The sequence below is a fragment of the Oryctolagus cuniculus genome, chromosome 14, assembly GCF_964237555.1.
Source record: "Oryctolagus cuniculus chromosome 14, mOryCun1.1, whole genome shotgun sequence".
NCBI classification, from domain to species: Eukaryota; Metazoa; Chordata; class Mammalia; order Lagomorpha; family Leporidae; genus Oryctolagus; species Oryctolagus cuniculus.
Window position 1 is genome coordinate 65655772 of NC_091445.1, and position 25407 is coordinate 65681178.

Sequence of the window (25407 nt, forward strand, 5' to 3'; positions counted from 1 at the left end):
ACCGCGCTGATCCAAAGCCAGGAGCCAGGTGCTTCTCCTGGTCTCCTATGCGGGCACAGGGCTCAAGGACTTGGGCCATCCTCCACTGCCTTCCCAGGCCACAGCAGAGAGCTGGACTGGAAGAGGGGCAACTGGGACAGAATCCAGTGCCCCAACCGGGACTAGAACCAGGGGTGCTGGCGCTGCAGGTGGATGATTAGCCTATTGAGCTGCGGTGCCAGCCCTGGACATTATATTTTAAGTCCCCTGTCTTAGGTTAAAAAAAAAAAAAAAAAAAAAAAAAAAAAAAAAAAACCCTTGGCTAGTTTTGTAACACCTTCCTCCTCATTATCTAAATATTATCTTCCACCTCCACCCTAGGCTTGTTGTAACTATTCCCAAGGAATAACCAAAGTCAACGTTTTCTTCTTAATTACAGGGTGATGTTATTCTGGGTAAGTTCTTGCAACGGTTTGAACATGGTTTGAGTACATGTCCCAGAGGTTTAATGCGGGAGTTTGATCTCCAGTGTGGCACTGTTGGAAGGTGTTGAGAACTTTAAAAGGGTGAGACCTAGTGGGTGGTCACAAGCCTGGCCCCTCCCCTCTCACTCTCGCTTCCTGTCTCATCTCTCCCTCTCCCAAATGTTTGTGCTTTTGCCAGAGCTGGCACTATGTTGTTCAAAGTTTCCATCTCCAAAACTTTGAGCTAAATAACCATTTTATTTTTAAGTATGCAGTCTCGGGTATTTTGTTCTAGTAATGAAAAACGGACTAAAACAATACCAAATTTGTTTCACACTTCCATGGTGTCCCCAAACCCACTCCCCACCTTTAGCCATTACTGAGACCCTAGTTAACACTGCCCACCCCAGAAAAGACTTAGTAGAGAAAGGAAACTGTAAGACAAGTACCACCTAGTTTTCTGTACCTGGGATCCCTGAATTTGGACCACCTCTCACTCTCACAGGATCTCTTATAATCTGATCCTTCCTACCTTACGCTGATTTTCCTAGGCACCTAGACTTACTCTGCTAGGTTAGATATCTGAATCTATTCATGCATTTCAAACAGCTCCTTTAAACTCAGAATGTACTCTTTGTACCTGTTGCCTCTCAGTGCCTTCCTGCTCCATTCAAAACACCTGATACAGGGCTTATCACTTAGCTAAGTGAGTCTAAAAGAAAAATGGGGTATGGGTTGCAGCAAAACTACACGGTTGAGGAAGGAGTCCTGATGGAAACCTCCATTATGATTAGCAAGTGTTACTTGTGGAAACCTGCCTAATCTCTTTGATGGATTAAGCAAGAAAATACATTCATAACCACTGGTGTGTAAGCACATGGTCTTACTCTGTTATTGCTTGTATAACAAAATACCACAGGCTGGATAATTTATAAACAATAAAAATTTATTCTTCAAAGTTCTGAATGCTGGGAATACCAAGATCAAAGGTCAACAGATTGAGAATCTGCTGAGGCTCTGTTTCACAGCCTCCCCGTAAAGCAGAAAAGGTGGAGGGATAACTGTGTCCTCACCTGGCTAAAGAGTCGGAGGGACTAGACATCTCACTGAAGCGTCTTTTGTAGTTGCACTGATCCCATGTATGATGGTGCAGTCCTCATGGCCTAATTGTCTACAAAGGCCTCACCTCTAAATATCACCTTGAGGTTTAAAGTCCAACATGAATTTTAGAGGGACAGAGACATTCCAATTACAGCAAAATTCCCTTAGGTGGCTCTGCCATGTCTTTATATCCATTCACCTACCTCAAGACCAAATTCCCTCTCATGAATTTCCCATCATTCCATTACCATCTGACCCTCAATTCTCATCCTCATTTCTTCCTAATGGGTAGCCCTGGAAAGCTGGACAGTACTTGTATTCTATTCAAAATCTGACTCTGACTGTGTAAGGATGCTTAAGTCAATTGAAATTCTGAGAAAACTATATTTTAATCTGAGCAACAGATTTTACCATGAGTTAGTTTACTTATTTATTCAACAAAATTGAACATCTAGTATGTGTCAGGTGACAGAAGTGCAGAAATATGTAAGACATGATGACTAAACTGGAAGAAAGGGCAAAAAATATTAATTACATAATTCAATGTGCAAATACTCTGATAGAAGCAGAACCACAGGTTTTTCTGGTATGCTAGAAGGTACAATAGGAGATATCTAAATTCTAGAAGAGTGCTTCTTTAATTTCATTTTGCCTCTGAATCACCAGAACCATTGCCAGATTGAAAATTCAGGTCAATAGATTTTTGAATCTGCACTTCTAACAAGTTCTCACATGATGCCTATGTTGCTGGCCTGTGGACCAGACTTTGAGACTCAGCAAAGTCCCACAGGATCAGAAAATACTTGCAAGAGGTAGTATTTGAATTGGCATATTAAAGAATTAGTAGCACTTATACAATGGAATAAGATAAACATAGTTTTGGGGCAAGCACTTGGTGTGGCAGTTAACTCACCACATGGGACACCTCATACCGTACCAAAGGGCCTCATTTCAAGTTCTGGCTCTGTTTGCTATTCCAGTTTCCTGCTAATGCATACCTTGAGAGACAGCAGGTGAGGACTCAAGTACTTGGGTCCCTGCTACCCACGAGAGACACCAGGATTGAGTTCTGGGCTGAGTGACTTCAACCTGGCCCAGGCCCAGCTGTTGTAGGCATTTGGGAAGTGAACCAGCAAGTGGAAGATTGACTTTCCTCTCTCTCTCTTCCTCCATTTTTCTCTCTCTATTCCTTCCTCTCTCTCCTTCCCTCCATCATTCAAATAAAATGAAAATAAATATTTTTTTAAAAAACGTTCAGCAGAGAAATGGCATATTTTGAAAAGCACAGGTGAGTTCTGTAGTGACTTGATAATTAGCATGAAGAATGTTAGAACTGGGCACCCTCATTGGTAAAATTATTCAAGGCATACGAAGTGCCAAAAGTATTTTAGAGACAGTCTATCTACTTTTCCTTAATAGAGTGTAATAAGCCACTGAGGCCTAGACTCTGAGTTCCTAGGGGCAGCACCTGACCTTGGTCACTAATCTATTGGTGTCCAGACAAGTTTAGGAGGGCACAGAATCCAACCTCTGAATATTGTTACGTGTGACTCTCATGAACTTTCTATGTAAAGTATGGCTAAAGAACCTCAAATGATAGGTTCATCAGACTTACAGACACATTTTGCTTCTCTAATAACTGTCTGGTGAATGTCCACATGTCTTGTGAATGATCATCTGAAATATCCTCTCATTACAAGTTAGCCATGTGGTTACAGGGAAGTAGATAAGCTTCAAAAACTCAAATTCTTTTTTTTTTTTTTTTTGAAAGGCAAAGTGGACAGAGAGAAAGGTCTTCCTTTGCGGCTGGCGCATCGCGCTGATCCGTTGGCAGGAGCCAGGAGCCAGGTGCTTTTCCTGGTCTTCCATGGGGTGCAGGGCCCAAGGACTTGGGCCATCCTCCACTGCACTCCCTGGCCACAGCAGAGAGCTGGCCTGGAAGAGGGGCAACCGGGACAGAATCTGGCGCCTCGACCGGGACTAGAACCCAGTGTGCCAGCACCGCAAGGCGGAGGATTAGCCTAGTAAGCCGCGGTGCCGGCCCAAAAACTCAAATTCTGATTGCTCCTGTTTTCAACCAGCTCTTCAGAGTTGTCAACTCAGTAATATCAGTTAACAATACTGTATCTGTAAAGTGAATAGAGAATACTTGCCTTTCTTACTTTACATAACAAGCTAAAATAGGTACTTTGAAACATTAAAATATAATGAAAGTGAGCTAAGAAGCTTCCTGCGGTATCCACTAAGGTAGATATTCCCAAATTTGCACAAACATGATAGTCCAAAGTTTCTGTTGAAAATATTTGCTTTGGGGCCAGCACTGTGGCATATTGGATTAAGCCACTAACTGCATTGCCAGTATCCCTAATGGGCACTGGTTCAAGTCCTGGCTGCTCCATTTCAGACCCAGCTCCCTGCTAAAGTGCCTGGGAAAGCAGCAGAGGATGGTCCCAATGCTTGGGCTCCTTTCATCCACGTGGTAGACTCAGATGAAGTTCTTGGCTCCTGGCTTTGGCCTGGCCCAGCCTGGCTGTTGTGGCCATCTGAGGAGTGAACCAGCAGATGGAAGATCTCTTTCTTTCTGCCTCTCTTTCTCTCTCTGTAACTCCACCTTTCAACTAAATAAATAAATCTTCACAAATATTTATTTATAGGCCCTACTATTGAAAAGTTTGGTTCAGTCATCCTGGAGAAGGCTTATTACAATATATGTAATAAGTGCCTTCAGATGATCCTGATACTTGTGTCAGTTTGAGACACTGCATAAAGCAATGAAACGTGGGGCACACAAGAAAGAACAAATCAAACTCCATCTCGTATCACCCATTTCATCAAATCAAACTACACATCTATACAATTACCATTCCTATGAATGACTCAAATCAAAAACTTCCCAGTCATGTAGCTCCTTTCCTCCTGGCTGTTGGTATAAAACATAAGAGTAAGTCAATACTATGTGCAAAATAGCCCACAAAAATGCAAGTATGTGAAAGCCAAAATTTGAGACTTTGAATATAATTATTCTTCTTAATCACTTCATAATCAATAAATGATCCCTAATTTGAAAGTTATGTTATATACAAGTGTCTAAACTTGTATCCCCAAAATAAGCAAACAAGAATGAGTCACTGAAAGACATAATCTGGTAACTATTTCATTCTAAAGTCATGATATATTATATTCCTAGAAGGTGTGGCCATGGGAAGAACATGACTTTAGGAGGATTAAATATCTAGTGTTCCACTGCTTATGTTTATGTAAAGTATCCATGACTAAAACAACTTACCCAGTCATCTATGTACCTAATTACAACCACCACCTAAGAGTCACAGATGGAGTACTTGACTACACACACAGTGGATTACTTAAGTAAATTTCTTGCATGGGAGTCATAAGCAGCTGGATCGATCCTCTTGGACATTACTCAGAGAATCGGACTCAAAGGCTCTGTAAAAATGTCAGAATCAAACTTAATTGTTTAAAGAATACAGTGAAACAGATCTGCCAATTCAATTATAAAATACTGTTTTTTTAGAAGGTGGTAAACACTCAGATCTTATTAACCCAAAAAGGTACAACAAGCTGAAAGCATCAGTCGGTTAAAGAAAAGTCAGTGCTGAGAGGTGATGAATATAGAAATGGAGAGGATTCAGAACACAGTCTTTACGTGGGTGCTAACAGAAGCAGGACAAACAGATGCCTGCAGGATGAACCTTGGTTACACTGGCACAGGTACCCAGGACAGATGATGTGTCCAAGCCAACAAGTGAGTGCTAAGGATTCACTGATATTTGTTCTTGCCATTATTCTGAAGAGACTGAAGGGCTCCACGAGCAAAAAAAATAGGTGTGTGACAAAGTATGCAACCTAGAGATTAAATTGTTTCACAAGAGCTTTCAAAACATTAAATATTTCTTAGCAAATAATGCCACATCTCTCATACATGTAGGTACTACATATGATGGTTCTTCCAAGGATTCATGGAAAATATGGAATTAAAAGATAAGTTAATTTTGGTGTAAAAAATTTGAAATCATTGTAGTCTTTCCAAAATATAACTTTCCATGAATTTTAAGACTTTTATATACAAATATTTCAAAGTTTTTCACACCAAAACATATCTTGTATTTCCATTTTCACAAACTTTTTGAAGTACTCTTGTCTTGTAAGTTTTATTCTCAGGCCAATTATAGGTTAATTTCAATGCAAACAGACTCAACTTCTTCCCAACTTACGTACTTTAACAAGAAACCCTGAGAGTTCAATATCAAATAAAATATTTTGAAAATTAAAGGCTGAATAGTAACTAAATTGTTAATAAAATAAATACAATATTAAGTAAGTTATTTTAATTGCTAGACCCCAAAGATTTGAAAAGACATCAACAGATACAGAAGAGAAATTCACAACGCAGTTAAATTGTAGGATATTTGCACGAACAATCATGACTATTTTGTGCCACAATGACAATTTTAGATGAAAGACAGCTAAGCCCTATATCAGGGAGCATATCTACTGTCCCTTTCTTGAATGTTAGGGACAGATGTTGCATGTACAACTGCTGTGTACTGAATGTTTATGCTCTTCCAAAATTCACGTTAAAGCCAATATTCCCTATGTGACGATATTTGGAGGTTGGACTTTCAATGGTTAGATCATGAGGGCAGAGTCCTCATGAGTGGGATTAGTGTCTTCATAACCGTTAAGAGAGAGATAATTTCTCTTTCTCTCTCCATCAGCCATGAAAGACATGAGGAGAAAATAGCCATCTACAAACCAGATACTAGATCTGTTAGTGCTTTCATCTTAGGTTTCAAGACTAGGAGGAATAAACCACCCAGCCTATGGTATTCTGTTACAGAATGATCTGATTAATGAAACATTTCTTCTCATAGAGTATCTTTATGGAAATAGTTAGGAGGTACTCAAAAATGCTGAAAATTAGGCAGTCACTTGGCATAGCAGTTAACATGCCCACATCCCAAATCAGAGTATAGGTTCAGGACCTGGATCTGGCTTCTGACACCCTGTTTTCTGTTAAGTATTAGATCCCAGCTCAGGCCATTGTGGGCATTTGGGGAATGAACCAGCAGATGGGAGTGCTTGCTCTCTTTCTCTCTCCCTCTCTCCCCTTCTCTCTTTCAAAAATCTTCAAAAATGCTGAAAGCTACACTTAACAATCATGCGATCACAAGTAGTCTCAGAGAAGCTGGCAAAGAAAATTCAGAACCAGAGTTCTAGTCCTCACTGTTTTCATCCCCAAGTGAGCTGGAGAATCAGTTATGTAACTGAATCTCTCATGCCTCAGCTTCCTCATGGACTCCAGCGGGAAGAATGTGCAATGTGTCTGTAGGGTTACCCTGGAGATGAATGAGGTAATGTACAGAGGCAGCAAAATCTTAAATGATGTTTAATTTACCGTAATTTTTCTGCTAAACACTACCAGCATCTGAAATTTTACACCTTGTTTCCATTTAGTTTCATGTTTTTCCTTTCTTCTTACGCTTTCTAACTACTGTGCTAGATTTTCCTATTTTGTGATAGTTAATCTTCCCTTTATTTTCATTTTCTATTTCCCCTATCTAACCACGGGCCCTTACTTCACACAACACCCCACTATTGAAGCTACCCCATCACTGGCCACTGATTAGGTACCAGGAAAGTAGAGATAGATGTAGGCTAGCCAGGGAGTGAGTTACCCAATATCAGAGCAAGGTGTTTCCTCACTTGAATTACTAAACTATGGTTGCCATAGCAAAACACATTGGAGCAAAATTCCTCATCTTATAATTTCAAGAGATGCATCCAGCAAGTTTCTTTAGAAGCCTCATAAACACAAGTAGTCTACTAAACTATGACAACATCTGGAGCAATGGCCTATTTCCAAATCTGTGCACATCTCATTTCCTGACATATTTTTCATGGATTAAGTAGTAATTTTCATCATAATTACAGGGAAGTCCCACCTATGAAGCATTTACTTACTATGTGCCTGTGGTTTTGTGATACCAATCTTCCTTCATTGATTGTCTTTCAGGCCTAAGAGAGAAATAGCTTGAAAATGAAAATACAGAATTACATTATCTTAAAATTATACTCTTCGGCTACAAACTTTTGTAGCACACCTGTAGGACAGTGAGATTAACAAAAGTGGGATGCTATCTCAGCCACCTGTGTCACACGTGTCCTCCTCCTGCTTCTACCCCTTCACAATCATGGTTCTACAATAATCGAGGTCACTGATTTGATCAAAAACATAGTTTCCTATTTAAATCTGCCTATAAAACACAGAATAAACATTTCACTTTTACATAATCTCAATTTTTTTTCAAAAGGCTGTCATGAGGGGAAGGGAAATTAGTAAGAGAAAGGGCAAAGAAGGCGGTTGCAAAGAATATTGTGAAATGTTGTTCGTTTCTGCTTTTTATTATTTTTTTTACATTTGTTGTCCCCTGAATTACTTCTTTCTGTCTACATTCAAGTTGTTTGTGCACGTGAAGATTTACAGAATTCACAAATCCTTTGGTCAATTCACACTTAGTTAAAACTAAATCTCAACAGAAGGGATTAAAAAAAAGTACTGTCTTTTCCCAAAAGAAATATGGAAAAACTATTTTTCCATCATTAAAAGCTTAAGAAAAAAATGAAACTGATCCAAGAGCCCAAAGACTATTTTTACATGTGAAAAAAAAGCTGTTTCAGCCAAGATTTGTAACATCAGTAATTCCCTTCGGAAACCAAGTTCCCACCCTGTAATGGTCTTTTGTTATTTGCGTCTGAGTCAGTCTGAACAGGATGACTTTCGAGTGCCAAGTGGCTACAGAAGTGCGAAGAAGACAGGAGGTCACCAGCACTTCACCAGCACTGGGAGCTCGAAGCAGGGCCAGCCCAAGAGCACCTCCTGGGTGCTGATGACATCACAAACAAGCAGAGCATTTCCACTCCTCTAAAGGAAACAGTATGGGGCTCCACCTTGCCAAGAAGAGGAATCTGACACACAGGTCGCGAATAAGCTCCCTGCGAGGCAATTCTTTCAAAATGAGTCACCCACACCGCCTGAACAGGAGAAGTTCACAGAAAGCACCCATCACCCTTCCCAGCCAGCAGGCGTCACACAGTCAGCTCCTGACTCCTCACAGTCAACTCATCTCCAAACACATTTTTATTTAAACCTCTGGAGGTGAAGCATCTGTGTAATTATTGTCCTCAATCTTCTCTCCTGTTGTAGTAGCATTAATTCCTTAGATATTTAAGTGCCTGTAAGTGAAAGCATTGCCCGGGGCCCTCTGTAGAGAAAAGTTAACAGAAAAGAAAAAAGCAAACAAAAACACAAGATCCTACATTCTTAAGTGTCATGGGAGAAACAGAGAAAAAGAACTGAGGAAAGTCCTAAGAAGAAAACAAACAGACCACTGTCACAGAGACTGATGGAAGGTCTTCTTTAGGAAGTCTTAGATTCTAACTTGGATGTACGTGCAGATCACTCAGAGTTCTTGTAAAAATGCAGAGTCCAGGCAGGAAATGCAGAATTCGGATTTCTGCAATAGGGCCTGGGATACTGCATGTCTTCCAGGACCCAAGGTGCTGCTGCTGCTGTTACACAAACCACAGCTTTAATGACAAGGCACAAGGTTTCTCTTCATCAGTAGCTCTCAGTGTTGTCACCAGACCAGTAGTTATCCTGTCCCTGAAAACTTGGTAGAAATGTAAATTCATAGGCTTTACCCCAGACGCCCTGGATCAGAAGTTGGGAAACTAGAGGGCCAAAGGGAGCGCCATCAATCTATATTTTAACAAACTTTTACCCAAGGTGATTCTGATGCCTACTAACCTTTTTCTATCTACTATAGCAGTCGCTAGGTGCTCAAAAGGTAGCTCCTGAATTGAAATATACTAAAAGTGTAAAGATATACTGGATTCCAAGAAATTGAGGAACTAATATAAAATAATAAAAATGATTTTTATATTGACTATGCATTGAAATATTATTTTGGATATGTTAAGTTAACTATATTAAGATAAGTTTTACCTTGTTTTTAATACAGCTGCTAAAATCACTTAAATTACGCATGTAGTTAGCTCCATATTTCTACTGGGCAGTGTCACGGTGTGAGTCAGTGTTGTGGAGCAATGGTTCTCAAGTGGAGGACTTCTGTCCCCCCAAGGGACATTTAGCAATAGCTGGAGACATTTTTGGCTCCCACAAATAGGGACAGAGGCTTTGTGGCCTTCTAATTAGTAAAGGCCAGGGATACTGCTAAATACCCTACAGTACACAGGATAGTCCTCTACAGCAAAGAATTATCAGTCCAAAGTGTCAATACTGCTGAGGTCAAGAAGTCTGTTCTGCTGTAGTGATGGTGCTCATTAGAATCAACTAGGGAGAGTTAAAAAGTACTGATGTCCTTGGCCTTTCTCCAGACTGATTAAATTAGAATCTCTGGTACAGAGGCATGGCAGTGGTTGTTCATTTTGTTTTGTTAAGCTCCCCATGGATTTTAAGGTACAGCCAAGGTTAGAAGGCCTCTGTTCTGGAAAGATTGGGGTTCCACTCACTTGTAATGTCCTGTGCTGCCAGCAACCAGACCTGAGAATTTGCATTTCTTTTTTTAAATTTAATTTATTTGTTTGAAAGGTAGAGTGATGGGGAGAAACAGAAAAAGATTTTCCATCTGCAGGTTCACTCTTCAAATGGCTGCAACAGGCAGTGGGGCTGGGCTAGGCTAAAGGCAGGAGCCAAGAACTCCATTTAGGTCTCCCACGTAAGTGGCAGGGACCAAGCACTCAGGCATCCTCTGCTGCCTTCCTTGGCACATTAGCAGGGAACTAGACGAGAAGCAGAGCATCTAGGCCTCAAACTAGCACTCAAATATGAGAGGCCAGCACCATTGCAAGCAACTGGCCTCAGAATTTGCGTATCTAACACATTTCTACATGATGTTGAGGTTGCTTCTCTGCTGCTGGTCAATGGATTTTACATCTGATTCAATGGAACATTATATATTTCTACTCTCTAGCTGGCCCTGGGAGCCTCGCCAGACTGGCACGGTTGCTTCTTACTTAAGAAAATACATCCCCATTGCCAGCTGTCCCTCCTGATGGGAATCTGAGGCTCAAAGTGACTTCCCCATTTGTGAAGGCAGAAGCAACTCTTATTGAGGGCATGGAGGTGGATAAAGAAATAAGATATGCACTTAAATCCTCTTCGCCTGCACTCCAAACAGGAAACAAAGCTTGCAGTTACTGGGACATCTTAGTAAAAGCCATTTCACTTGACAATTTAATTCCTTCCAATATACAGTTGAAATCACTTCCAAAAAGTTTGTATGGATTGTATAATGACACAGATTAAAATAAATTTTACCTAAAGTTGCATCAAAGGAAAACAAGAGCTTTAAACATTTACGGCCTCTCCTCCTCAATGATTAACTTTTTAATCATTTTTATGTATACATAAATCTAAAACAGGCAGCCCCATAGTCAATCAATCTCTCTCTCTCTCTCTCTCTTCACCATCCCATTGAACACATCACCTACTTACCTTGTTCCAGCCACACTGGCCTAGCAGGTAGCCTTAAGATCTTTGCTTGAATACCACTCCCCAGTCTCCTCTGAAGGGAGAAATTCCCAAACCTCTCTTGGTCCTTGCCAGACTGTCATCTCTCTCTCCCATCTGGACCCTCTCTCTCTTTCTTTTTTTTTAAGATTTATTTATTTATTTGAAAGTCAGAATTGCCCAGAGAGTGGAGAGGCAGAGAGAGAGAGAGAGAAGTCTTCCATCTGATGCTTCACTCCACAATTGGCCACAATGGCTAGAGCTGTGCTGATCTGAAGCCAGGAGCCAGGAGCTTCTTCCATATCTCCCATGCGGGTGCAGGGGCCCAAGGACTTGCGCCATCTTCTACTGCTTCCCCAGGCCATAGCAGAGAGCTGGATTGGAAGCGGAGCAGCTGGGTCTCGAACCAGTGCCCATATGGGATGCTGGCACTTCAGGCCAGGGCATTAACTCACTGTGCCACAGCACTGGCCCCTGGACTCCTTCTCTTTGTTCTGCTGCTTTTTCCATTGCCCTTACCCATATTAACAGCACCACTTAATTTATTAATCCTGTTTATTTTTGTCAGTCTGGAATCTAAGCTCCACCAGGGTAGACATCTTTGTTGTGTTCATTGACATTTCTCAAATGACTAAAAACACAGCTGGCACAAAGTAGGAAAGCCATGAACATTCACTGTTTTATGTGTCTCACAATTTAATTGTTCTTTTAAATAATTTTCAAAACTAATTTCAGAAATTCTTAAAAATATCTTTAAATTTTCATCATACTAATGACTGGAAGCATATCTGACAAGCCACTATCAATTAAATTGAAAATGCAAGTACCTTCTGTAATTGAAATGATGTCACCATGGCCACAGCATGGTCAGTGAAGGGAAATTAGTATGATGAAGGCTAAAATACATCTACAGAAGGCAGGTTATTATGTGTCTTGTGACTTGGAGAAAGATATTTGCATCACACTGTCAGGTAATTAGAAAGCCACTAGTGGTTTTAGGTAGTAAGTTAGGCAAAGACACCATAACATGTGACCCACTGCTTCAATGTGGCACTGTCTGTTTCTTTAAATGATTTATTTGAAAGGGAAAGTGACTCAGAGAGAGGGAGAAACAGAGAGACCTTTCATCCACTGTTCACTCCCCAGTTTGTGGCAACAGCCAGGGCTGGGCCAGGCCAAAGCCGGGAGCCAGGAATGTCATTCAGGTCTTTCACGCAGGTGTCAGGAGTCCAAGTACTTCGGTTATATTATGTTGCCTTCCCAGGTGCTTTCATGGAAAGCTGGATCAGGAGTAGAGCAGCCAGGACTCAAACCAGCATTCAGATATTGGATGCTAGCATCACAAGCAGCAGCTAAACCCACTGCACCACAATGCTAGCCCTGACACTGTCTATTTTTCTGTCCTTAATCACATAATGATGTGTAACTTAGTGAGTTTGATTGTGGTGAGGGGTGAAGCAGAAATTAGAAGTACGGAACCAAACCACCTTCAGTGTATTCAATTTCAATTTTAAAGTCCTAAAGTGTGGTCTCTGGGGCCAGCATTGTGACTTATCAGTTTAAGCCACCAATGCTGGTTTATGTCCCAGCTGCTCCATTTCCAATCCAACTCCCTGCTAATGACCTGGGAAATGCAGCAGAAGATGGACCAAGTGTTTGGGACTCTGACACCCACGTGAGAGACCCAGATGAAGCCCCTGGCTCCTGACTTCAACCTAGCTCAGCGCTGGCCACTTCAGCAATTTGGGGAGTGAACCAATGGATGGAAGATCTCTCTCTGTCTCACCGTCTCTGTGTGTAACTCTTTTTTTTTTAATATTGAGTCTACTTTTTATTTATTAACACACCCTTTTTAAATGGAGCTGTTGTCTTTTCTAATTATAGAAGTGAAAACACATTTTCTTGCAAATGTCATTCTTTTAAACATTTTAAGTTTTTTATTTAATGAATGCATTTTTTCATAGATACAACTTTAGGTGGTTCTTTCCCCATACCCACCCACCCTCAACTCCCATCCCACCTGCCTCTCCCCCTCCCATCTCCTTCTTCATTATGGTTCATTTTTAGTTTCAAATTAAATAAATAAATCTTTAAAACAAGTGTGGTCTGGGAGCATTTTTTTTCTAAGAAATGCAGACCTACTAAACTGGAATCCAAGGCCGGCACCTCTCAATAGGCTAATCCTTCGCCTGCGGCACCAGCACCCAGGTTCTAGTCCTGGTCAGGGCGCCAGATTCTGTCCTGGATGCTCCTCTTCCAGTCCAGCTCTCTGCTGTGGCCCAGGAGTGCAGTGGAGGATGGCCCAATTCCTTGGGTCCTGCACCCGCATGGGAAACCAGGAGAAGCACCTGGCTCCTGGCTTCAGATTGGCGTGGTGCACTGGCCGCAGAGGCCATTGGAGGGTGAACCAATGGAAAAGGAAGACTTTTCTCTCTGTCTCTCTCTCTCATTGTCCACTCTGCCTGTCAAAAAAAAAAAAAAAAAACTGGAATCTACATTTTTGTAAAATGCCCATGTGATCTGATGCATATTAAACTTGTATGAACATGGTCTCAAAGTGTAGAAGATTGGGAGAACCCTGCACTTGTAGCTCTGTGAGGACACTAGTAGGGAGGAGCAGATGAGAAAATAGTTTTTTTCCCATTATCCATGATTTAGGTTGACCTACTACCTGTGGCTCTTTGGCTAGGAGTATACAAATATACAGAGATCAGAAAGCTTGGGAGCTGCTACATTAGAGCAAAGTAAAATGAAGATGGAAAGATCTCTTATGGGAAACAAGAAAATATTTCCACTAGACTTTGGGCAAGCATGATGGAACACAGAAACACGAAGAAAGAAAAAAAAATTCAACCTGATTCTAAACCAAATAAACACAACCATGAGGAAGAATTTTAGTGTCTAAATTAAGTTCCTAATGTTTGCATTATTGTGACTTTTTCTCTGATATAAATAATGGAATAGCTAAAATCAGACATACTCTGCACATAAGGCCCTGTTCTTTCTGTTCTGAATGCTCTTTTTTTAGATATCCATGTAACTAATCCTCTCACTTACTCAAGTTCTTCACCAAGTCCTTAACGTCTTGGTGATGTCCATCTCGACTACTCAACTGAAAATTGTAATGCATTCCACTCCATTCACATACTTTTGCCACCCTATTCACCCAGTTTTTCTGTTTCTTTTTCCAAAGCACTTGGAACCCCCTAAATAACATTTATTTATTTATTTATTTATTTATTTGTTTATTGAGTCTACTGAAAATAAAACACTTTCTCCCCTTCCTAGAATATAAGCTCCATGAGGGAATGTGTTTTCTTTATTCTCTGGTCTGCCAAACATCTATTCTAGACCAGTGCCTGGTATACAGTACTTTCACAATAAATATTTGTTAAATTAAGGAGAATGAGTTTTGCAGATAGAGGCAGTAGAGTTTAAGAGATTAAGATTGGTTGCTATACTCAAAGTACAAGTTGGATTTGAATCTTGGTTTGGAGAAGTACTAAGTTCATTATCTCTGGTCTCAATTTTCTCATATGTAAACTCTGTCTCCAGGGTTGTGATGAAAATAAACAAGATAACATCTGAATACTGCCCATCACCTGATCATGAGGAATTGCTCATTCATAGCTTCTATGGTTATCACATTAATATTAGCTATGTTATCTTTTCTGCTCCCAGTAGCCAGCATTCAAACTTTCCTGGTTGGATTCAAAGAAATGGATAGCCTCAGGTACACTTTTGCTATAAGCTCAGGGATATATATACAACACGTTTAACTGATAACATGTCTGTGACAAAACAATCAAGAGGTCATCTGGCTGAACATTCATTTTATCTTTGCAGTTAAGGAAATGAACACCTAAGGTAAAGAGGTTTTCAAAAAGTCATACAACTTGGTAGTAGAGTAGAACCTGAAATCCAGGTTTCCAGAATCCCAGGCCAACATTCTTTCCACTATATTCAGTGTGGAAACTATTACTATAAAACTCTCGAACTAATTACCCTTACAAGGTTCACACAGAGAAGTAGAAGATATCTGAGATCATGTCTGGGATGGAACCAGGGTGCCTCTCTGTCAGTAATCACTGATAAAACACATCCATCATGTTTGTAACTCATAATTAATGGTTTACACAGAATAAACAGTAGATAAATAAATTCTAATTACACAATGAAAGAACATTAAGTTCCCTAATGTAGCCATATAGAAAATTCTAATAAAGTCAGTCAAGTTATTGCTAGTTTTTCCAGATTTAATATATTAATTTTAGGTGTTAGGTTGTGCCTATTATCTCCATATTTGGACTGAAATTCATCAACCAATTTAGTTAACTATTTTGGCTGACTTTTTTCTTGAATGTTGTTCAAAAGTGTCAGAAATATTAAAATTCATCAGACTTAGTTCTGCTATTATTAGTACGACAACCTAAATACATATTCAAAATTGGCCCTCATACTTATATGTAGGTAATTATAAAGTTGGCTCTTCCTGTTGTAGAGATAAATGGCTAAATGAAATGCACAAAAAAGAAACTGTATTAAAAATCAATCATGCAAAATGTAACAGTCTGGCCTCTGATACAGCCTCAGAAAAGTTACTAAAAATAAACCAAGGAAGCAAACAAAACTGTTGCTATGGAAACATGTTTGAATTACTGAAAGCAAATTAAAGATCACTCCTATTTGCCAAACATTACCACTCAGACTCTACTGAGCAGTACAAGCCCATGCAAATCAACATCATGCAACAATATATAGAATGCAGCACCACCATCGGCCTCCAAGACGGTGCACATCACTGAGTAGTAAGAAAGTCCCTGCTGGCAATTGATTATAAAGTACTTCACCTGAAGAATCTAATCTTTTAATCCATCTTAAATTCACTCATTTATTCAATAAATATTTATTGAACATCTGCCAAGTAAAGATTTTAAGTATGAGGAATTCAAAAATGAATGACATTTCCCCACATTACCCAGCTTAGAACTTCATAGAGAAACTCCAGACCAAGTTGTTTCTAAAGCTATGAATAAAATAAAATATAAATAAAATAAAAATAAAAGCATGCATGTTTATCTGAGGTAGATGTCATAAAGCACTCAGTGTTGGGCAAAAGCTAAATGTATAAATATATGGGCTGGTTTAGGAGGAAAAAAATTTAAAACAAGGAAATGTAAACATTTTTCTAACAGAGTAATTAAGTTTCAGTGGCTAAATGGGAAATACAAGAAGTAATTCCATCACAGCAAACCAGGAAACAATAATCAAGGAAAGGCACACAGTCTTCTAAAACTGATCATGAGTAGCTAGGATGTGAGGAAAGAAGAAAGCAGTGTCCTGGGACTAAAGTACATTGAGTTGTCCACTGAGGAAGCCATGGCATCATCACAGGTGAGCAGTCTCCTGTATCTGCGTTAGGACATCGCAGAAATTTAACACACATTTTTTTTCAACCCCACTGCTTATTCCATTAGACAGAACCCAGCAATGGTCAACAAAGAAAAATGCAACAGTCAGGTAGGACCTGAAAAAACACCAAATAATAACGAATAACAAAAGCCTTGGGTTATTCTAGCATTCTGGAAATCAAATGAATAAATAATGCAATATTGGCCGGCACCTCAGCTCACTAGGCTAATCCTCCGCCTGCGGCGCCGGCACCCCGGGTTCTAGTCTCGACTGGGGCACCGAATTCTGTCCCGGCTGCTCCTCTTCCAGTCCAGCTCTCTGCTGTGGCCTAGGAAGGCAATGGAGGATGGCCCAAGTGCTTGGACCCTGCACCCCATGGGAGACCAGGAGGAAGCACCTGGCTCCTGGCTTGGATGGCACAGCGCACCAGCAGTAGCAGCCACTTGGAGGGTGAACCAACGGAAAAAAATGAAGACCTTTCTCTCTGTCTCTCTGTCTCTCTCACTGTCTAACTCTGCCTGTCCAAAAAAAAAAAAAAAAAAAATGCAATATCTGTTTAACATTGAAAACAGTGTGAAGGAGGGGGGAGTATTTGTCAAGGCAACTTACCTTGTCTAGCTGCTAATAATGGATTCCAGAAGGGCCCTTCACTTTTAGGGCCCCATCTACAGCCCCTAAGTCATGGCTATTAACTACTTCTTCAGTATCCTCAGAAACAATCCAACCACCACACTTACGTTCAGCTGCCTGCCAGTTTCTGCAGTTCTTTTTCCTCTAAGAGGACACCATACATCATGGGTAGAAATCCATACTCAGAAGTCAATCAGCCTGGATAGGAATCAAGCCCAATCTTCCTGGTTGTGTGACCTAAAAAGAGTTAACATTTCCAAACTTTAATTTGCTAACCTATAAAAGAGGCATACTAGTAAGAAACTACCACAGAAATTATGATGTCTTTAAAAAGATTATCCCATTGGGGTCAGAGTTGTGGTGTAGGAAGTAAAGCCACTGCCCACAGCACTGGCATACCACCCAGGTGCTGATTTGTATCCTGGCTGCTCCACTTCCCATCCAATTCTCTGCTAACAGCCTGGGAAATGCAGTGGAATATGACTCAAATGTTTGGGCACCTGCACCCTAGTGAGAAACTTGGATGAAGCTCTTAGTTTCGAGCTGGCCCAGCCCTGACCTTTGCAGCCATCTGAGGAGTGAATCAGCAGATGGAAAATCTCTCTCTCTCTTTGTCTTTGTCTCTCTCTCTCTCTCTCTCTCTCTCTCTGTAACTCTTCAAAAATAAACAAATATATCTTTAAAAATGAGATTACCCCTTGGTAAGAATTTAATAACCTTAGTAATGATTAGCATACAATGTCTTTGGCAATGATGAAGGTGATACCAAGGGCTATCATTGATGTGAAAAGAGAGTGCAGTAAATGCAATATTTTCAATATTTTATCATCATTCCTACTTGGATCCTTTCTAAATGCATTCAGAGACTGATCTATAGGTGCTGTTTAACTCATCAATATCACATGGCCCCCACAGTGATCCTGTAGGGTATCTCTGAATGTCCCTTCTGAAAATACATGTCTAGAAGGTTTATGCCTCTGTGTTCTTTATGAGTTAGGCTCTGGATATATCTGCTATCATTCTAGCACTTCTTTTGACATCCAAGGAAAGCAGATACCATGAATGAATCCTCACCTACAAAATCCAGTAGGGGCTTAGCTGGTGTGTCCTCAAAGCCCTGTGCAGCCTGGCTGGGCCAAGTGAAGCTACTTGTGGAGAAATGCCTCTGAGATTGGCCCACGAGCAGTGAAGGCCTCTCAAAAAAGGGGCCTGCCAGCCACAGACTTCATTTCCCTCTATACTGACCAGTGCCTGGACAACAAACTATTCCTGAATCCACTGAGGAGAAATCTCTAAGTCACCTTAATGATTCCTAAATGCCTGTCCATAATGTACACATTATGTTCACTGTATAATAATTAATTAGATCTTCATATTATTAAGCCAAAAACAGCAATCAAAGTGAAAACAAACAAATAAAAAAGGCTTTTCAAGCAATAACAAAACAATGCTAAGAAGCAGAGATACCATTCTCAACTGCATGGGTAACTTTTAATCAGAGTCTTTAATCTGTTCAGCCTTGAGCCCCACAATACTATGATCTTGAAATCTTGATCTCAAGGAAGTTACTGAAACTTGATAACTTGATTTACTAGTGCTTAGAATATAGACTCAGAAAAAAAAAAAAAAAAGAATATAGACTCAGAAATCATCAAAGCCTGCATCCTTCTAAATCAAGACTTGGGCATTACAAAAATATGGTGAATCTAGCCCATCTGACCCTGATCCCTGTAGCATTCGCTTTAGTCCTTCCTGTGCAGGGACTGAAGGCTCATGTCATGCTAGGAATTCATCCTGCTTCTTCCACACATTCAAATCATCAGCACCGTCTCTTTTTATCTATAATGTTATCATCATGCCCAAAAAAGATCTGACTTAAAGCAAATGCTGTACAAATCTTTTAAAATCCAGCTACCTTTTAAGAACTGTCAGAGTAAAAATAAAAAATAAAGCAGAGTGTGGTTACCAAAACACTCTAAAACATATTCAAGTATCAGTAATGTGTATTTGTTATTGTTATTCTAAGACAAGTATTTTTATGAAGCAAAGGCTCATTGGGTTTTAAATAGACACCAATATGTCTTCCCTGAGCTATATATTCCCAGAGAGAAGAATAAATAATATCTCAATCATTTGTGTGCACTTTCTTTTTTAGATTTTTTAAAATTATTTATTTGAAAAAGTTAGAGAGAGAGAGGGAGAGACAAAGAGAGAATCTTCTATCCACTAGCTCACTCCCCAGATGGCCACAATGGCTAGCCCTAAAACAGGTTGAAGCTAGGAGCCAGGAGCTTCATCCAGGTCTCCCATGTGGGTGGCAGAAGCCCACACACTTGGGTCATCTTTCACTGCTTTCCCCAGGTCATTGGCAGGTAACTGGACTGGAAGTGGGGCAGCCAGGACACAAACTGGCACATATATAGGATGCAGGTATCTCAGGTGGCAGTTCTACTCTCCATGCCACAACACGGGCCCCAATTCATGTGCTTTTTCATTAGCAGCACTATACATCTAGATTTCATAACACTCTTGCTATGGGTAGGCAACATTACCATCTGTATTTTATATTTTGAAGACCAAGGAGAAGAGAGTTGTTTCTGTAAATAATCAATTAAGTGGAAAGCAAAGTCACTCCTCAAAGCAGCTGCGAAATCTCATTAAAATAATCTGAGAAGCTATTAAGGTATCAAGGATACATATTTCCTAATTTTTTTCATAATTTCTCTAAAGTTTGCAGTGTACATGTTCAAATAATATTATACTATGTTTGATGCAATACATGTATCACATAGGAAAATGTTCCCAATTCCTTCTTTCTTACATACAATTTCTATCATTCATTTTTACTCTCAGAAATAGTACCAATCCAGTTCATTGTTAATATTATCACTTTGGAGAATAGGAGAAGGAAGAGGAAGAAGGGTGGGAGTGCAGGCTGAGACAGGGTGGCTTGGAAGAATTACTAGGTTTTTAAAGCTGTATATATGAAATGTATTAAGTTTATATACCTTGAATAAAAGATTTCTAGAGAAAAACAAATAACAATAATTAGTTCCCTTTACCTTCCAGTTATATGTCACCCAGGATGACATTCAAAGGAGAAATTCCTTTATTCTAACCCTTTCTAATATCTGTAATATATAACATTCCTGATTCTTCAGTAGATTACACCTTTAAAATTAATTTAGAATTTAAAATTGTCATGCCTGTTTTTAAAGAACACATTTACAATTTTTAAAGATTTTATTTAGATGAGAAGTAGAGTTATAGACAGTGAGAAGGAGAGAGAGAGAGAGAGAGGTTTTCCATCCACTGGTTCACTCCACGAATGGCCGCAACAGCCCGAGCTGGTCCAAAGCCAGGAGCCAGGAGCTTCTTCTGAGTCTCCCACATGGGTGCAGGGGCCCAAACACTTATGCCATCTTCTACTGCTTCCCCAGGCCATAGCTGGATTGGAAATGGAGCAGCTGGGTCTCAAACCAGTGCACATATGGAATGCTGGCACCACAGGTAGATCAACCTACTGCGCAACAGCGCTAGCCCCTACACTGATAATTTGACAATAAACAGCAAGCATGTAATGATGAAATTATTAGAGTCATAATATTGTAATATGCTAATGATTTAGAAAAGGGTACAACCATGGTTAGAATGGCTTACAAACAGAAATCAACTAACAACAGATGCTGGCTAGGATGTGGGGAAAAAGGGACACTAACCCACTGTTGGTGGAAATGCAAACTGGTAAAGCCACTATGGAAGTCAGTTTGGAGATTCCTCAGAAACTTGAATATAACCCTACCATACAATCCAGCCATCCCATTCCTTGGAATTTGCCCAAAGGAAATTAAATTAGCAAATAAAAGAGCTGTCTGTACCTCAATTCACAATAGCTAAAATATGGAATCAACCTAAATGCCCATCAACAGAAGACTGGATAAAGAAACTATGGGACAAAGCCGGAGGCATCACAATACCAGATTTCAGGACATACTACAGGGCAGTTGTAATCAAAACAGCATGGTACTGGTACAGAAACAGATGGATAGACCAATGGAACAGAATTGAAACACCAGAAATCAACCCAAACATCTACAGCCAACTTATATTTGATCAAGGATCTAAAACTAATTCCTGGAGCAAGGACAGTCTATTCAATAAATGGTGCTGGGAAAACTGGATTTCCACGTGCAGAAGCATGAAGCAAGACCCCTACCTTACACCTTACACAAAAATCCACTCAACATGGATTAAAGACCTAAATCTACGACCTGACACCATCAAGTTACTAGAGAACATTGGAGAAACCCTTCAAGATATTGGCACAGGCAAAGAGTTTCTGGAAAAGACCCGGGAGGCACAGGCAGTCAAAGCCAAAATTAACTATTGGGATTGCATCAAATTGAGAAGTTTCTGTACTGCAAAAGAAACAGTCAGGAGAGTGAAGAGACAACCGACAGAATGGGAAAAAATATTTGCAAACTATGCAACAGATAAAGGGTTAATAACCAGAATCTACAAAGAGATCAAGAAACTCCACAAAAACAAAACAAACAACCCACTTAAGAGATGGGCCGAGGACCTCAATAGACATTTTTCAAAAGAGGAAATCCAAATGGCCAACAGGCACATGAAAAAATGTTCAGGGCACTAGCAATCAGGGAAATGCAAATCAAAAGCACAATGAGGTTCCTCCTCACCCCGGTTAGAATGGCTCACATGCAGAAATCTACCAACAACAGATGCTGGCGAGGATGTGGGGAAAAAGGGACACTAACCCACTGTTGGTGGGAATGCAAACTGGTCAAGCCACTATGGAAGTCAGTCTGGAGATTCTTCAGAAACCTGAAAATAACCCTACCTTTCGACCCAGCCATCCCACTCCTTGGAATTTACCCAAAGGAATTTAAATTGGCAAACAAAAAAGCGGTCTGCAGCCTAATGTTTACTGCAGCTCAATTCACAATAGCTAAGACCTGGAACCGACCTAAATGCCCATCAACGGTAGACTGGATAAAGAAATTATGGGATATGTACTCTTTAGAATACTATACCGCAGTAAGAAACAACGAAATCCAGTCATTTGCAACAAAATGGAGGAATCTGGAACACATCATGCTGAGTGAAATAAGCCAGTCCCAAAGGGACAAATACCATATGTTCTCCCTGATCGGTGACAACTGACTGAACACCAAAAAGGAAACCTCCTGAAGTGAAATGGACACTATGGGAAACGGTGACTTGATCAGCATAGCCCTGACTGTTAATGAACAACTTAATACATTATCCCTCTTAGTAGTTTTTTTGTCTGTTCTACTTAATATGACTGGTTTAATTCTCTAATTAATACACAGTTATTCTTAAGTGTTGAAAATTAACTGAAATGTGATCCCTGTTAAACATAAGAGTGGGAATAAGAGAGGGAAGAGATGTATAATTTGGGACATGCTCAAGCTGACTTGCCCCAAATGGTAGAGTTAGAAACATACCAGGGGATTCCAATTCAATCCCATCAAGGTGGCATGTGCCAATGCCATCTCAATATTCCAAGTGATCAATTTCAGTTCACAATTGATCATAATGAAAGGACTAAGAGTCAAAGGGAGCACATAAACAAGTCTAGTACCTGCTAACACTAACTGATAGAATAAATAAAGGGGAGAGTGATCCAACATGGGAAGTGAGATACTCAGCAGACTCATAGAATGGCAGATGTCCTAAATAGCACTCTGGCCTCAGAATCAGCCCTAAAGGCATTCGGATCTGGCTGAAAAGCCCATGAGAGTATTCAGGCATGGAAAGCCCAGACACTCTGGCAAAAGATCTCTGCGAGTGAGATCCCAGTGGAAAGAACAGGTCTTCAAAGAAGGAGGTACCTTTCTCTGAAGGGAGGAGAGAACCTCCACTTTGACTATGACCTTGTCTAAACAAGATAAGAATCGGAGAACTCAGAGGGCTTCCATAGCCTTGGAAGCTCATGACTGGAGCATAGGGAGATTACTGATGCCATAGACAGGAGTGCCAATTGGTAAAGTCAACAACAGGAGTCACTGTGCACTTACTCCTCATGTAGGATCTCTGTCCTTAATGTGCTGTACATTGAGATTTAATGCTATAACGAGTACTCAAACAATATATTTCACCTTGTGTTTCTATGGGGGTGCAAACTGTTGAAATCTTTACTTAATGCATACTAAACTGATCCTCTGTAAAAAAAAAAAAAAAAAAAAAAAAAAAAAAAAAGAAATTATCAACTCCCAACTTGACTCTCACTGGGATTAAACATGACAATAGGTCTGCTCTGATTTCATCATCATTTAAAAAAATCATCTATTATTTTTCACTTTATGTTTCTGTGTGGGAGCAAACTGTTGAAATCCTTACTTAATGTATACTAAGCTGATCTTCTGTATATTAAGATAATCGAAAATGAATCTTGATGTGAATGGAAGCGGAGAGGGAGTGGGAAAGGGGAGGGTTGTGGGTGGGAGGGACGGTATGGGGGGGAAGCCATTGTAATCCATAAGTTGTACTTTGGAAATTTATATTCATTAAATAAAAGTTAAAAAAAAAGAAACTATGGGACATGTACTCTATAGAATATTATACAGCAGTTGAAAAAAATGAAATCTGGTCATTTGCAACAAAATGGAGGAATCTGGAAAACATCATGCTGAGTGAAATAAGCCAGTCTCAAAAGGACAAATATCATATGTTCTCCCTGATCGGTGACAACTAACTGAGCACCTAGAAGGAAACCTGTTGAAGTGAAATGGACATTATGAGAAGCAATGACTTGATCAGCTCTTGTCCTGACTGTCGAGGAACAACTTACTATTTTATTTCTTTTAGTATTTTTTTTGGCTACTTAATACCATTGGTTGAACTCTTTAATTAACACACAATTATTCTTAGGCATTTAACTGAAAAGTGATCCCTGTTAAATATAAGAGTGGGAATAAGAGAGGGAAGAGATATACAGTTTGGCACATGCTCACTTGGACTTACCCTAATGGTAGAGTTAGAAACGTGCCAGGGGATTCCAATTCAATCCCATCAAGGTAGCATGTACCAATGCCATCTCACTAGTCCAAGTGATCAGTTTCAGTTCATAATTGATCATAATGATAGGATTAAGAGTCAAAGGGATCACATAAACAAGACTAGAGTCTGCTAATACTAACTGATAGAATAAAAAAGGAGAGAACGATCCAACAAGGGAAACGGGATACATAGCAGACTCAGAATGGCAGATGTCCTAAACAGCACTCTGGCCTCAAAATCAGCCCTTAAGGCATTCGGATCTGGGTGAAGAGCCCATAAGAGTTTCTCAGGCATGGAAAGCTAAGACACTGTGGAAAAAAAAATGACCTAAATGAAAGATCTTTGTGAGTGAGATCCCACTGGAAAGACAGGCCATCAAAGGAGGAGGTATCTTTCTCTGAAGGGAGGAGAGAACTTCCACTTTGACTATGGCCATGTCTAAATAAGATCAGAGTTTGTGAACTCAAGAAGCTTCCATAGCCTTGGAAGCTCATGACAAGAGCTTCGGGTGATTACTGACATCATAAATAAGAGTGTTAATTGTTAAATCAACAACAGGAGTCACTGTGCACTTACTCCCCATGTAGGATCTCTGTCCTTAATGTATTGTACTATGTGAAGTAGCGGTATAGCTAGTATTCAAACAGTACTTTATACTTTGAGTTTCTGTGAGTGTGCAAACTGTTGAAATCTTTACTGAGTAAATACTAAGTTGATCTTCTGTATATAAAGATAATTGAAAATGAATCTTGATGAAGAATGGGATGGGAGAGTGAGTGGGAGATGGGATGGTTGTGGGTGGGAGGGAGGTTATGGGAGGAAAAGCCACTACAATCCAAAAGTTGTACTTTGGAAATTTATATTTATTATATAAAAGTTTAAAAAAAGAAAAGAAAAGGATGCAGGTGGTCTCTCAGTGAAAAATAAATCAGAATGAGTTAAGCTCAATTAAACACTTAAAAAATGTAAAACTCAACATGCCAAAATAGGATTCTTAATAAAAAGAAAACTTGTGAGTGGGGTTTCTCATGGAAGCAAATGATCACCCATGAAAACATGCTAACTTTTATTGCACAGTTGTCCCCCCTTTACTGCAGTTTCCCTTATTATAGTTTCAATACCCAAAGTCAGCAGCAGTCCAAAAATATTAAAGAGAAAATTCTAGAAATTATTCATTTTTAAATTGTGCATTCCTCAGCTGGTCTGAGTGCAGTGGTGTTT

At 39.9% G+C, this 25407-nt stretch overlaps 1 long non-coding RNA gene across 1 annotated transcript in view; it reads right to left on the reverse strand.

Annotated features, from left to right (window-relative positions):
• The window catches only part of LOC103349612 (uncharacterized), a 136553-nt gene that overhangs the window by 81212 nt on the left and 29934 nt on the right, over positions 1-25407 (reverse strand). The window contains exon 2 of the long non-coding RNA XR_007922615.2: positions 17250-17379. This is a non-coding gene — a long non-coding RNA (uncharacterized lncRNA). The remainder of the gene's footprint in view (positions 1-17249; positions 17380-25407) is intronic.